Raw genomic sequence first — 13,629 nt, 5'->3', positions numbered from 1 at the left:
CTCCCAGCCCGTCTGTGAGAACTATGTTGTCCAACAGCGGCACTCTGAGTCTCAGATGGAGAACTGCAAGAGCTGTCTTCTCTTTTAATCAAATGATATGGAAGGGATTTCTGTTTTTTCTCATCCTTACATATCATCATTCTGAGACACAGTATACAAAATGTCCTGTGGTTTCGTAAATTATTTATTTTTTAGTATTTTGTGTGTTTTGTCAGTTTATAAACAGCAACCCCCCTTCATTAGAAAAACTACTAGTAGAAAGCAAGCAATAATACATTTCCATGTTTCAGTTCTATATCTTCTTAAGGTGGAACGGATGGCTCCCTGAGGCTTTCTGGTGGATATAAATGGAATGAAGGATAGATGGAAGAGACTTCCAGCACTCACAATGTTGTCCAGGGAATTTTTGTAATCTCCTCAAACTACTCTCCCTGAGTGCTGAGGAATGCCCGAGAAATGGTACAATTTTGAAATAAAAACACAAATATATAAAAAAATATTTTGTCCATTTCTAGGGTCATTTCACTGACTATACAACAGCTAATTTGGCAGAGTTCATGAGTATACACCTCAGAGAAAACTGCAGCCCAACTGAACTGACTGATTAATGTGTCTCTGTATTAAAACATTTGCAAACCTATTATTGTTGCACTGAAACTTTATATTTGTATTTGCAGTGATGCAGCTAGGCCATTTTAGGCCCTGAACGTAATGCCCCCTGCCTCTTTAGATGGCCTTGTGTATTACTCTAGATGTGAAGCACCCAGTTAACATTTCTCTTCTCCCTTCCCTGCCATTCCATTCTTCACAACTGGTCCTACATTCCTGAAAAGTTAGAGCAAGCAACAGAAAACCCTGTTTGCCAACCCTGATAAAAAAAGAAATAACTTGAGCACGTGCAGTTTTGCATTTTAAACATAAATCATAGCAATATCATGACTACAGGACTAACATGGAGTTTGCTTCTGTTGCCTTGATCCTAAATACATTTACTTGGGAAAAAGCACTGTTTTGTCACAGAAATAAGAATAATATACTTTCAAAGTAAATATAATAAAATGAGCATGTATAACCAAGTACACGTCCAGTCTGCTGCCCCCTAGCTCTAAAATGTTCAAGAAGAGAGGATGCTGCGGTGAGCAGTGTCAGCCCCGGTGGGCCCCAACCTGCCTGTGCCAGCCTAGATGCTGACGCAGGGCCTGACTGCCATGGTCCCCATCACCTGCTGCTCTCTGGATGGTTGTTTGCCCTTAGGCTGCAGGGGCCCTGGGCTTCAGCCCTAGCTGCACCCATGTGTATTTCATTCATTCATTCATTCATTCATTCATTCAATTTCTATACCGCCCCATAGCCAAAGCTCTCTGGGTGGTTCACAGAAATTATTTCAAAATGTAATAATAGGTGTAGGTGTAGACATAAAAATGTGTGAAATGGTGCCCAGACACCACAGATACTTATAAAGTTATTTTAAAAAGCTTTCAGAATTACTGTGCATGATAGAATTTTCTCCTAATATATCACACTTCAGATGTTTTTTTTTTAAATGTACCATTATTTCACCAAAAGGCTGCTTGTAAATGTTCTCCTCACCTTGTCAGCCAGTGCATTTTATGGCGATGCACTGGCTACTTTAGGTGACACTTGGTGCTGTAGTTAAGTGAATCCTTATGGATCTCTGCAGGGGAGTCCTGGTGTTTGGAAAACTTTTCTTCTCTTGACATACTTGGTTGATTGATATTGTTCCACGATATCATTCTAGCTACTGATCATGCTTCAGTGATGAATATTGGTCTAAAGACCTTCAGGGATGAAGCCTGTAAGCTCAACATCACAGAAGTGTCATCTCTAAGGAAACCCACAGATGATTTTTTTTTCTTTTTAAATGGATTGTGTTAAATAAACAAATCCACACCCAGTTCTTCAATGAATGAATCACAATATTAAATGTTCTGAATCCTCAAAAATCTCTTGAGGAGCAGTGGATGGTGCTATCTCGGATTCCTCCTCCTGAGGTCATAGTTGTGCCTAAAGCCATAGGATTGCTCTCTTAAGTTTCACTACACTGTCAAGTGAATAGCCTAACTAGCTACTATAGAACTTTATTTTTACTTGAAGGCCTAAAACTTTGGGCCTCCATACTTTCTAATCTGCTTCAAGCACAGAGGCTACATAAAATACCAATACAACTTTTCAAGCTAGAATATCCTATGAGTACATGACTGAAGCTAAATTTTCCATTTTGCAATTCAAATAATTCCCAAAAAGAAAGCTTACCGTGTCAACATTCTCCGTCTGAGAATTTAAATTATTTACTGCATTGTCTGTGAAAGGCATATCAGATTTCTCACTGCAAAGGATACTGTCTGCAATCTGAGTATTGGGAGTCAGGAAGGAAAACTCATTTTTCCTGGATTCTGAAGACAGACAGAGCTGGTAGGAATACGGCAAAGTCCCATCTTCAAAATTAGGGGGAAATATGGCACCGGCCTTGGAATGGGGAACGGGACCAAAGCACTGCAGGAACTTGGGATTCCCTGACCGCCGGAGCTTCGTCGTAATGGCCAGAATGACTGTCAAGAGGAATAAGGACGACATCACAGCCAAGGCCAGCACCAAATAGAGCTGTAGATCAGGCTGATAGTTGGAGCTGCTCGACTGGGTTTTCATCTCCGGAAGGGCCTCCTGGAAGTTCTCAGCAAACACCAGGTTCAGAGTAATGGTGGCCGAGAGAGGCGGCTGCCCGTTATCCTTCACCACGACCACTAGCCTCTGCTTCACCGCATCCCTCTCCACAAAGGCCCTCGCTGTCCTGATCTCACCAGTGTGAGAGCCAACAGTGAAGAGCGCTGGCTCAGTGGCTTGAATCAGATGGTAGGACAGCCAGGCGTTGTGTCCGGAATCAGCATCCACGGCCACCACCTTTGTTACAAGATAGCCTGCCTCGGCTGAACGAGGCACCATCTCAAACAAGGCGGAACCTTCGGCTTCTTGCGAAGGGGACAGGATACGAGGGCTGTTATCATTCCGATCCAGAATAAACACGTTCACGGTGACATTGCTGCTGAGAGGGGGAGAACCACCATCTTGGGCCTTCACTTGCAGCTGGAAATCCCTGAATTGTTCATAGTCGAAGGACCGCTGGGCGTAGATTGTGCCAGTCCCAGAATTAATGGAGATATATGAGGAGATGGGGAGCTCCCCAATGTTGCTGCTGAGGATGGAGTACGTGATCCGTGCGTTTTGGTCCACATCTGGGTCAGAGGCTTTAATGCTGAAAACGGAGGCACCGGAAGGATTGTTTTCTGGCACATAGATGCTGTAGGAAGGCCTCTCAAAAGCAGGGGCATTGTCATTGACATCAGAGATTTGTAGGGAGATGGTTTTATGTGTGGAAAGTGGTGGGATCCCTTTGTCAGTAGCTGTGATTGTAATATTATACTCAGGAGTTCTTTCTCTGTCTAGTGGACTGTCAGACAGGAGCTTGTAGTAATTGTTAGATGTGGGAAGAATCTTGAAGGGCAAATCATCTTGTATATAGCAAGTAATCTTTCCATTATCACCAGTATCTTTGTCATTTACATTGATGAGAGCAATCACTGTTCCTGACAGACTATCTTCAGGGATTGGGCTGAACACAGAAGCTAACATCACTTCTGGGGTATTATCATTATCATCAATAATAGTTATTTCAATATCGCAATGTGTCACCAACCCTCCACCATCCTTTGCTGCTACTGTCATAGTATATTCTTTGGTTTCCTCAAAATCCAAGTGCTCCATAAGAGAAATTACCCCATTTGTTGGATCAAGGCTGAATTTCTTCTGCCCATTCACTGGTACGTTGCTGAATTCATATCTGATCTGAGCATTTGTACCAGCATCTTTATCAGAGGCTATAACCTGGAGAACAAGGGACCCTACAGGAGTATTTTCATGTAAACTGACCTTGTAGACATGTTGAGTGAAGATGGGTGGGTTGTCATTGGCATCAGTGACATTAATCCATATCTGGGCAGTCCCTGTTTTTCTAGGTTCACCCCCATCTAGGGCAGTAAGGATCAGGTGAATGCTCTGTTCATTTTCCCTATCAAGCGGTTCCTGCAACACCAATTCTGCATACTTATTTCCATCTTTTCTCTCTCTAACTTCCAAGGTGAAGTACTGATTGGCGCTAAGCTGGTAATCCTGGAGAGAATTCATCCCAATGTCAGGATCTTCTGCTTTCCCAAGAAGAAATCGGGTGCCTGGTAAAGTAGATTCAATGATCTCCAGCTGGATCATGCCACTGAAGAACTGTGGTGCATTGTCATTAATGTCCTGGATTGCTACAGTTAAATGGAAAATATCAAGGGGGTTTTCAACCACCACTTCTAAAGTAACAAAGCACAGTGCAGTTGTGTCACATATCTCCTCCCTGTCAATCCTGTCACTCACATAGAGGTTTCCGTTCTCTGCATTTATACGGAAATACTGCATTTTCGCTGCAGAGACAGCATGCAGGTTACGCCTTGTGAGCTCTCTGGCACCCAGCCCCAGGTCCTTGGCGAGGTTCCCCACAACGGACCCCTTTGCCATCTCCTCGGGGACGGAATAGCGAATCTGCTCGGAGGCAGCCCAGCAGGAGCACGGCGACAGCAGCAAGAGAAGCAGCACTTGCCTTGCGAGCGCCCTGCCATCCTCTTCCTCCCTTCGGTCCATCTGGATCTATGAAGATTAGCTGCCTCCGTTTCCAGGTCCGTTCAACTCCCCTCAGGGCACAGGGAACCTCCGCAAGGATGAATAGGCTGCCTGCCTCCTCGATCTTTCCAGGCGGTGGCAGCTGTGTTTCCCCCTCTCTCCCAGATTGCTCTGTCTTTGTGATCTGCTTGCTGCTCCCGATCCGCAGAGCAGTGATGGAGCGAGCCTTCTGCGGGAAGCCTCATCAGTGGATGGACCTCCGGCTTCCACTCTGGCCAACAGCGACGCTGTGAGGCTCAGGCGGAGAACTGCAAGGGATTCTTTCTCATTCAGCTTTAAGCAGAGACACAACTTGGATGTGATCCTATTTTGGTGCGTGAGGAAGAAACATGCATACCCCCAAGACTAAAGGGCTTTGCACAGGAAGATGTTTCTATAAAGTTCATCTCCAGCTTTTTGTGTGTGCATGTTTTTGAATTACTTATTTGTTTCACTGAAGATCCTTTCATCCATGTCAAGTTATTTTAATATAATGACTGTGATATTGCTACTGTGGAAATTATGGAAATAATTTGAACCAAACCAGATATCTGAGCTTCACAGAGCAGAATCAGAATCCTAGCATTGTTGTTATCCCATTAATTTTATTCTGAGTTTTCCTGGCTGGATCATGGGTTCCTTGTATGTGTGATTTCTGCTTTGATTCCAAAGAATTTCTATGTATCTCCAGTTACAATCACAATGTTTCAGGCCAATTTACTCAATCACAGATATCCTGGTTTTCTTTTGTTTTCTGTGATACACAAGTCTTCCCTCTAATTAATCAGAGTGAGGTTACGAATAGGCAAAGGCTTGGCTCTCCTGTGCATGGCCAAAAGAAATGAAGCTGTTTTAGTGTATTACTTTATTACTTAACGCCCCCCCCCCCCAACCCTGGAGTTGTTGTTTTTGTTCAATTAGAACAATTTTGTTCAATTGTGAACCTCCCAGAGAGCTTCTGCTATTGGGCGGTATAGAAATGAAACAAACAAACAAACAAACAAACAAACAAATAGAACACTCGACCAACCTATTTTTGTTGCTGCTCCCCTTGCCTTGTTACTCTCTCCCCATTTTCCCTAGAAAAATAAAACTATTTCCTTGCCTTGGGAAAAGGGGAGAGGGGAGCAGGTAGCGCAGGGCTCCTGTTCTGACAGGAGAGGCCTGTGCCTTCTCCCTGGCTGCAACTGATGCTCGGTGTAGCTGAGAAGACCCCCTGCAGGGCCACCTCATATCTAAGATAAAGCTTTTTTGGATTCAAACATCTTCTCACCAAGGCTGCACTGCCCAGAGTCAGTCTCCCTCAGGAGCAAAAAGGTGGCTTGTGAAAAGGTGCCTGAAGAGGCAAATGGTATCAGAAGACTCAAGCAAGTGACAGAAGCTCTTTCTTGAACATAGGCATGAGTCCCACATGAAGGGGAGGCAGCTCAGGTGTGCCAGGTGTTGTGTTTCCTATAGCCAGAGGTGGGGCAAGCCACACGGGCAGGTTGCTTTCACTGAGTGGGGAGCAGCACCTGCATGGGGGTGGAGGGTGTCCATTGGCATCCTGGGGGATTATAAGAGATGCGGGAGGTGGGTGAGTACGCAGGACTTGGGGAGAGCTCTGCTGGGGTTTCCTTTTGTCACGTAACATAGAGAAACCTAAGAAAATCCCTGCTATGTTAGCCCAAAGGCCCATCTAGCCCAGAATCCTGTTTCTGACAGTAGCTGACAAGAGGAAGGCCTCCAGAAAGCCTACACGCAGGGCGTAGAGGCAGCAGCCATCCCCGCTGGCCTGCCCCCCAGAAAGTGGCATGCAGCGGCACACAGCTTCTGGACCTGAAGGTTCCAATTAGCGATCGCGGCTAATAGCCACTGACAGTTCCCTCCTCCGTGAATCAAGGAACTGACTCACTGCTTGCTAATTCGCCTAATCTGAGGTGCAAAGCAGGCCTATGGCCTCAGACTCTGCTTTCTCCCCCCACGCCTTTCTCCCCCTGCCCTCCACATCAGTTCTTACTTCCTGGAGGATAAAACCGGAGGCGTTTCAAAGTTAGGAGCCCTGAGCCCCCTTCAGGTATTACTCACATAAGGGGCAAAACACGTGGAAGGGAGCGGTGAGGCTGCATGTTTAGACCCACCCCTGGCATCACGTGGCTCCGCCCAGCCCTGCCCCTGCTGTCCACAGGTTGGTGTGGATGCCAGAGACGGGGAAGCCCTCACACATTCACACAGCTACGCATGGCGGCTTCCCTGGGTCCTGGAGCCCTGCACAGGAAACTCCCCGGGAAGGCTTCCCCGCCTCAGCCAACCACGCTAACATGCGGATGGTGGGGGCAGGGCTAGGAGGAGGCATGTGACACTGGGGGCGGAACAAAGGACATGACCCCACAGTCATGCATGAAGGGGGCAGCATTTGTACCAGCAGCAGGAAATGTAGGATGCAAACTGGTACCAGACACAAAGGAAAACTAGTGGTTGGTAAAAATCATAATTCTATTGATTTATGTCTTTTATATTTTTAGTGTTTGTAGTCAAGAGTTTTATGTGACTAATTTTCATTTACTAATTTGTTTTTTATATTTAAGGTTATTTAAATGACCTGATTTGTTCTGTATTATTTTTTTTGTGGATTTGAGGTATATTATGTGGATTTTATATTCCAATCCTACTTTACTTTTTCGTATCTTTACTTGTATGATGGGTTCCTTTCCATGTTTAGTAAGTTGCTCTGGTCTCTGTGGCAAACACAATACATTAATCCATGTCATGGCTAAGGCATGAGCTGCAAACCATGAAAATCCCAGTTAAAATACCATTTCAGCCAGAAATTCACTAGCATGATCTCTCAGCTTTAAATATGAGATATAAGAATTATATGGTGTATTATTGCTAGGGCCATTCATGTGGATAAGGAGGGACACATATGTAATAAATACTAAATTACTATGGACATGTTTGTGAAGCACTTTGGATATTTGAACTGCACAATATGCATTCATAGTATTATTAAAGCAGGTTCTACTTTTGGTGAATCATATCTGCTTAATATCCTCTATACTATTTTGCTTGGTTTATTGTACCATTTGTTTAGTTCTTATTCTAGGGTCTTACATACTGCTGAAATTAAATTATGAAGTAGGGATCCCGCCTCATTTTCACTGTCCTAAAGCAGTACATAACATCACAGCTCTGGTGGCCTAAGTTCCATAATGAGATCTCTCCCATCCACCGCTCCCTCTCGCTCTCTCACGCGTTCTCTCTCACACACTTTTCATAAAAGGCATGATAGAGACCATTGCTCCAAAAGCATATTCTAATTACAGTGGAATCCTACATCCTAATAGCAAAGTCATTCTCTGAGTGAGGACACTTATGCAGCCAAAATTACACCATCCACACACAAGAGGGAAATATCAGTTGTCTTGGGGTAATGCCAAGGTTTGCACACATACCGGAAAAAGTCCTTTAGAAAAAAACACACAGCGCAATGAGGACTGAGCATGCTCAGTGGCCACAGAATGCTGAGTGAATGGCAAACTGGGAGTATGGGAAGGTGAATGGAATGGAGTATCCTAAAAAGAGGACATGACTGGCTAGGTGGAACCCTGAACAGCAGCACTTACAAATATACACACCCAGGCTCAATCTAGTCATCTTGTCTGCCTACTGAGGTAGATTGAGTCAACCTAGGCTCAATCTACCAAGTCATCTTGTCTGCCTCCTGAGGAATCTGTATAACGACCAAGTAGCAATGGTAAGAACAGACCATGGAACAACGGACTGGTTTAAGATTGGGAAAGGAGTACGGCAGGGTTGTATACTCTCACCCTACCTATTCAACCTGTACGCAGAACACATCATGCGACGTGCTGGGCTTGATGAAGCCAAGGCTGGAGTTAAAATCTCTGGAAGAAACATTAACAATCTCAGATATGCAGATGATACCACTTTGATGGCTGAAAGCGAGGAGGAGCTGAGGAACCTCATGACGAAGGTGAAAGAAGAAAGTGCAAAAGCTGGGTTGCAGTTAAACTTAAAAAAAAAACAAGATTATGGCAACCAGCTTGATTGATAACTGGCAAATAGAGGGATAAAACGTGGAGGCAGTGAGACATCACACTGACAACAAAGGTCCACGTAGTTAAAGCAATGGTATTCCCTGTAGTAAGCTATGGCTGCGAGAGCGGGACCATAAGGAAGGCTGAGCGAAGGAAGATAGATGCTTTTGAACTGTGGTGCTGGAGGAAAATTCTGAGAGTGCCTTGGACTGCAAGAAGATCAAACCAGTCCATACTCCAGGAAATAAAGCCAGACTGCTCACTTGAGGGAATGATCTTAAAGGCAAAACTGAAGTACTTTGGCCACATAATGAGAAGACAGGATAGCCTGGAGAAGATGCTGGTGCTAGGGAAAGTGGAAGGCAAAAGGAAGAGGGGCCGACAAAGGGCAAGATGGATGGATGATATTCTGGAGGTGACGGACTCGACCTTGGGGGAGCTGGGGGTGGCGAAGGCCGACAGGAAGCTCTGGCGTGGGCTGGTCCATGAAGTCACGAAGAGTCGGAAGCGGCTGACCGAATAAACAACAACAACAGGCTCAATCTTGGGGCCCTGCACTTTGCAGCATTGCTCGTTACATGGAGAGAGCCTATTGAAAACACTTGTGAGTCTGTAAGGTCTATGCAGACCTTCAACTTAACATGTGGAGGTCAGGATCTGGGGAACTGTGTGAGATCCTGTCCCCCATCCAGATGTGCACTCATGTGTATATGAGAAAAGGCAAGGCCGGCATGGTTAGGCACCTGCTGAGGGCCCACACTCCAGCAGGGGCCCACTGACAAGAGCCCCTTGGAGCTGCTCCACCTCTTCACCAGTGCAACCTGTTTGTCCACCTGTTCCTCACTGTGGCCCAGACAATGGTGGTGGTGAGAAGGAGAAGCAGGAGATGTCACTGCCTGAGGGATGGGGCCCATTGAGTGTGTCTTGCTCAAGTGCCCTCAAAACCTGGATCTGGCACGGAAAGGGTGCCAGGACAGAACCCAAGAAATTAAATTTATTGGCTGTCTATGGGTGCTTCCAGATGGAGGGGTCCTAGTGCTAACAATGAGAAGGTGTTGTGTAGCTATTTAATCTTTTCTTACTTAATGGATCTTCCATGGTAAGAAAAAGATGGAAGTGGTGGGAAAACATGAGAAGGCTACGAGTGGGAGACGACGATGTCTAGACCCCCTGTAAAATTCTGTGAATCAAGCAAGGTGATGGAACAATAAAAGCCTCATCTGGAAGAACCCTATATGGAGATTATAGACTCAGCCACTTAGTACAATATATATTGTAACATTTTTAATCTCAATAAAAAGATGCATACACTTAAAAGTAGGTACTAATATTCTCTTTTTGAGTAAGGTCTTTGAGATGCTTTTGGATGAACCAGATTATCTAGATGCATGTCCATCCAGTTTCAAGCCTGTGCTTGGCACTGAAATGGCCTTGGTCCACCTGATGGATGACCCCTGTCAGGAGAGAGGCTTGTGCCTCTATGGGGGGAGTGCAAGACTCTTGGTTCTCCTTGACCTCTCTGGGCAGCTTTTGATAGTATATCAACCATGATACCTGACTGGGTGTAGGACACACAGCGTCAGTTCCAGAAAGTAGCACTGGATGATTTCTACTCAACATTTCTGGTTTGTCAGCTACAACCATTCCTGGATGGGGAGTCTGGCCACAGTGGTTCATGCTGTGGTGTCCTTCTGATTGGATTACTATAATGAGTTGTATGTGGGGGTTGCTCCTGAAGATGGCTCAGAAGCTTCAGCCTGCACAGAATGTGCTGGCTATGACTGTAACCGGCACAGCCAGGTGGAGGCATTTTACACTGATTCTCAAAGAGCTGCACTGGCTGCCTATTGCTTCTAAGTGCAAGTCAAAGTGCTGGTGCCTACTGTTAAAGCCCTAAATGGCTTCGAACTGATATATCTGCAGGAGCATCTCTCCCTATACCAGCCTGCCCATCCCTTAAGGCCATCAGGGGAGGCTCTTCTCCAAGCACCATGGCACATTATGTGACAACAAGGGAAAGGCTCTGTGGTGGCACCGTGATTGTGGAACACCCATCTCATGGAACTGGCACCGACATTGTGATCTTTATGTACTATGTCAAAGCCAGGCACTTTAACTTGGTTTATAAAGCTGGCTGATATGAGCTGTCTATTTTATGTATTTACTGCATTTTTTTTTACTGTAGCTGATGTTGTTTATTATTTGTATTGCATACTATATTAGGATTTTAATTACATTTTGTATACTGCCCTACCATCATAAGATGAAGGGCAGGAATAATAATAATAATAATAATAATAATAATAATAATCATCCACTCAAATGAAAACTCACCATATTAGCTTTATCCATCTCAGAATTTAGAGTATTACCTCCATTGGCTGCCAGAAACACACCAGACTTATTGCCACAACCAATTTGAACACTTGGTGCTGGAAAAGTAAATTCATGCATCCTGGACTCAGATGACAAGCAGAGCTGATAGGAATAAGGCAATGTCCCTTCCTCATAGTTTGGTGGGAATATGACAGCATTGTTTGGATGGGGGACAGGACCAAAGCACTGCAGGAATTTGGGATTCCCCGATCGTCGAAGCTTCATCATAATGACCAGAGTCACTGTCAAGAGGAATAAGAACGAAATCAAAGCTAAGGCCAGAACCAAGTAGAACTGGAGATCAGACTGATTCTCTGAGCCGCTGGATTGGTTGTTGATTTCCGGAAGTGCCTCTTGGAAGTTTTCGGCAAAGACCAGGTTGAGACTCACAGTAGCAGACAGTGCTGGCTGCCCGTTATCCCTTACTAAGATTACTAGCTTCTGCTTCGCAGCATCCCTTTCCAAAAACATCCGCGATGTCCTGATCTCACCGTTATGGGGCCCGATGGTGAAGAGCCCTGGCTCAGTGGCCTGCAGCAGATGGTAGGAGAGCCAAGCGTTGTGCCCGGAGTCAGCATCCACCGCCACCACCTTCGTCACCAGGTAACCCTCCTCTGCCGAGCGCGGCACCATCTCAAACATGGCTGATCCCTCCACCCCTTGGGACGGGTAGAGAATTTGAGGGCTTTTGTCATTCTGGTCCAGGATAAACACTGCCACCGTGGCATCACTGCTAAGGGGTGGGGAGCCGCCATCTTGTGCCCTCACCACCAGTTGAAGCTCCCTGCATTGTTCGTAGTCAAAGGAGCGCTGAGCATAGATCGTCCCAGTTTCAGAGTTGATGGAGAGGTAAGACGAGAGAGGGAGCTCCTCAGTGTGGCTGCTGAGGATGGAGTAAGTGATTTGACCATTGCGGCCCAGATCTGGGTCTGAGGCTTTGACACTGAAAATGGAGGAGCCTGAAGGATTGTTCTCTGGCACGTAGGCAGTGTAAGAGGGTTTCTCGAAGGCAGGGGCGTTATCATTAATATCGGAAATCTGCACTGAGATGGTTCTGTCTGTGTAAAGAGGTGGTGTGCCGTTGTCTGTGGCTGTGATGGTGATATTGTATTCTGGAGTGCTTTCTCTGTCCAAGGGACCATCCGTAAGAAGCTTATAGAAGTTACTGGATGCTGATACTATTTTGAATGGCAAAACATCTTTTACATGGCAAGTAACTCTCCCATTATCCCCAGAATCTCTATCGCTTACGCTGATAAGGGCTACTAGAGTTCCTACTGCAGAATCTTCAGGTACAGGGCTGGATAAAGAAGCAAGAATAACTTCTGGGGCATTGTCATTCTCATCCAATATCTTTATTTCAACATTACAGTGAGCCACTAATCCACCTCCATCTCTTGCTTCTACTGCCATCACATATCTCCCTGTTTCCTCAAAGTCCAGGTCTTCCTTAACTGTAATTGTCCCATCTTGTGGATCCAAGTAGAATTTCTGACCAGCACTTTCAGGGATGTTGCTAAAATTATAGTTGATGTGGCCATTTGAGCCCTCATCCCTATCTGTGGCTTTCACCTGTATTACTGAAAATCCATGTGGTGTGTTCTCTCTGAGGTTTACTACGTATGTGTCTTGAGCAAAGAGAGGTGAGTTGTCGTTGGCATCAATGACACTAATCCATATTTTGGCGGTCCCAGTTTTGGCAGGCTCCCCCCCATCCAGAGCCATAAGGATTAAATGGAAACTGTTTTCACTTTCACGATCCAATTGTCTGTTCAATATTAATTCTGCATATTTATTTCCATCTTCTCTCTGTCTAACTTCCAGAATAAAATACTGATTTATGCTAAGGTGGTAATCCTGGAGAGAGTTCACCCCGATATCAGGATCTTCAGCTTGCCCACGGAGAAATGTGGTTCCTGGTAAGGAGGATTCACTTATCTCTAGCTTGAGATCATCATTTAAGAAACGTGGTACATTATCATTAATGTCCTGGATCTCTACAGTTACATGAAAAATATTCATAGGGCTGTCAGCCACCACTTCAAAATTGATGGCGCAGAATGCAGTTTCCCCACATAATTCCTCCCTGTCAATCCTGTTATTTACATATATATTTCCATTTTCTGCACTGATAGAGAAGTATTGCTTTTTACCTAATGACAGAATATAGAGATTGAGATTCGCTATATCTACAGTATTCATTCTCAAATCTTTGGTGAGGCTCCCTACAATGGAACCCTTTTCCATTTCCTCAGGGACTGAATACCGAAAGTGTTCTGAGGCAGTTTGGCAGAACAAAGACAACAAGAAGAGGAGAGGTACTTGCCTTCTTACAGAATTGCTGTTATCTTTGTTTCTGCCGTCCATCCCACCTGCTGCAAAATGTGCTTTATCCTTGTTTTGTGTGATTGGACAAGCTGAGGAGTTTCAAATTCCCATCAGGATACAGGAATACACAATAAATGATCTGTTAAATTTGTATATGCTGCAGTGGTTT

The 13,629-nt window shown here is 45.0% G+C and overlaps 2 pseudogenes across 1 annotated transcript; both read right to left on the bottom strand.

Moving 5' to 3' along the window:
• Positions 1-216: 216 nt before the first annotated feature.
• LOC146347579 (protocadherin gamma-B1 pseudogene) lies at positions 217-6,606 on the bottom strand (annotated as a pseudogene). Its single transcript, XR_014789886.1, has one exon. The product of XR_014789886.1 is annotated as a protocadherin gamma-B1 pseudogene (transcript).
• Positions 6,607-11,066: 4,460 nt separating this feature from the next.
• LOC146347578 (protocadherin gamma-B5 pseudogene) lies at positions 11,067-13,499 on the bottom strand (annotated as a pseudogene).
• Positions 13,500-13,629: the final 130 nt, after the last annotated feature.

Source organism: Heloderma suspectum, chromosome 4 (genome assembly GCF_057233095.1).
Source record: "Heloderma suspectum isolate Gila_16-S chromosome 4, 16-S_ref, whole genome shotgun sequence".
NCBI lineage: Eukaryota > Metazoa > Chordata > Lepidosauria > Squamata > Helodermatidae > Heloderma > Heloderma suspectum.
Note: the sequence above shows the minus strand (reverse complement) of the source record. Positions and strands in the feature narration are given on the sequence as shown.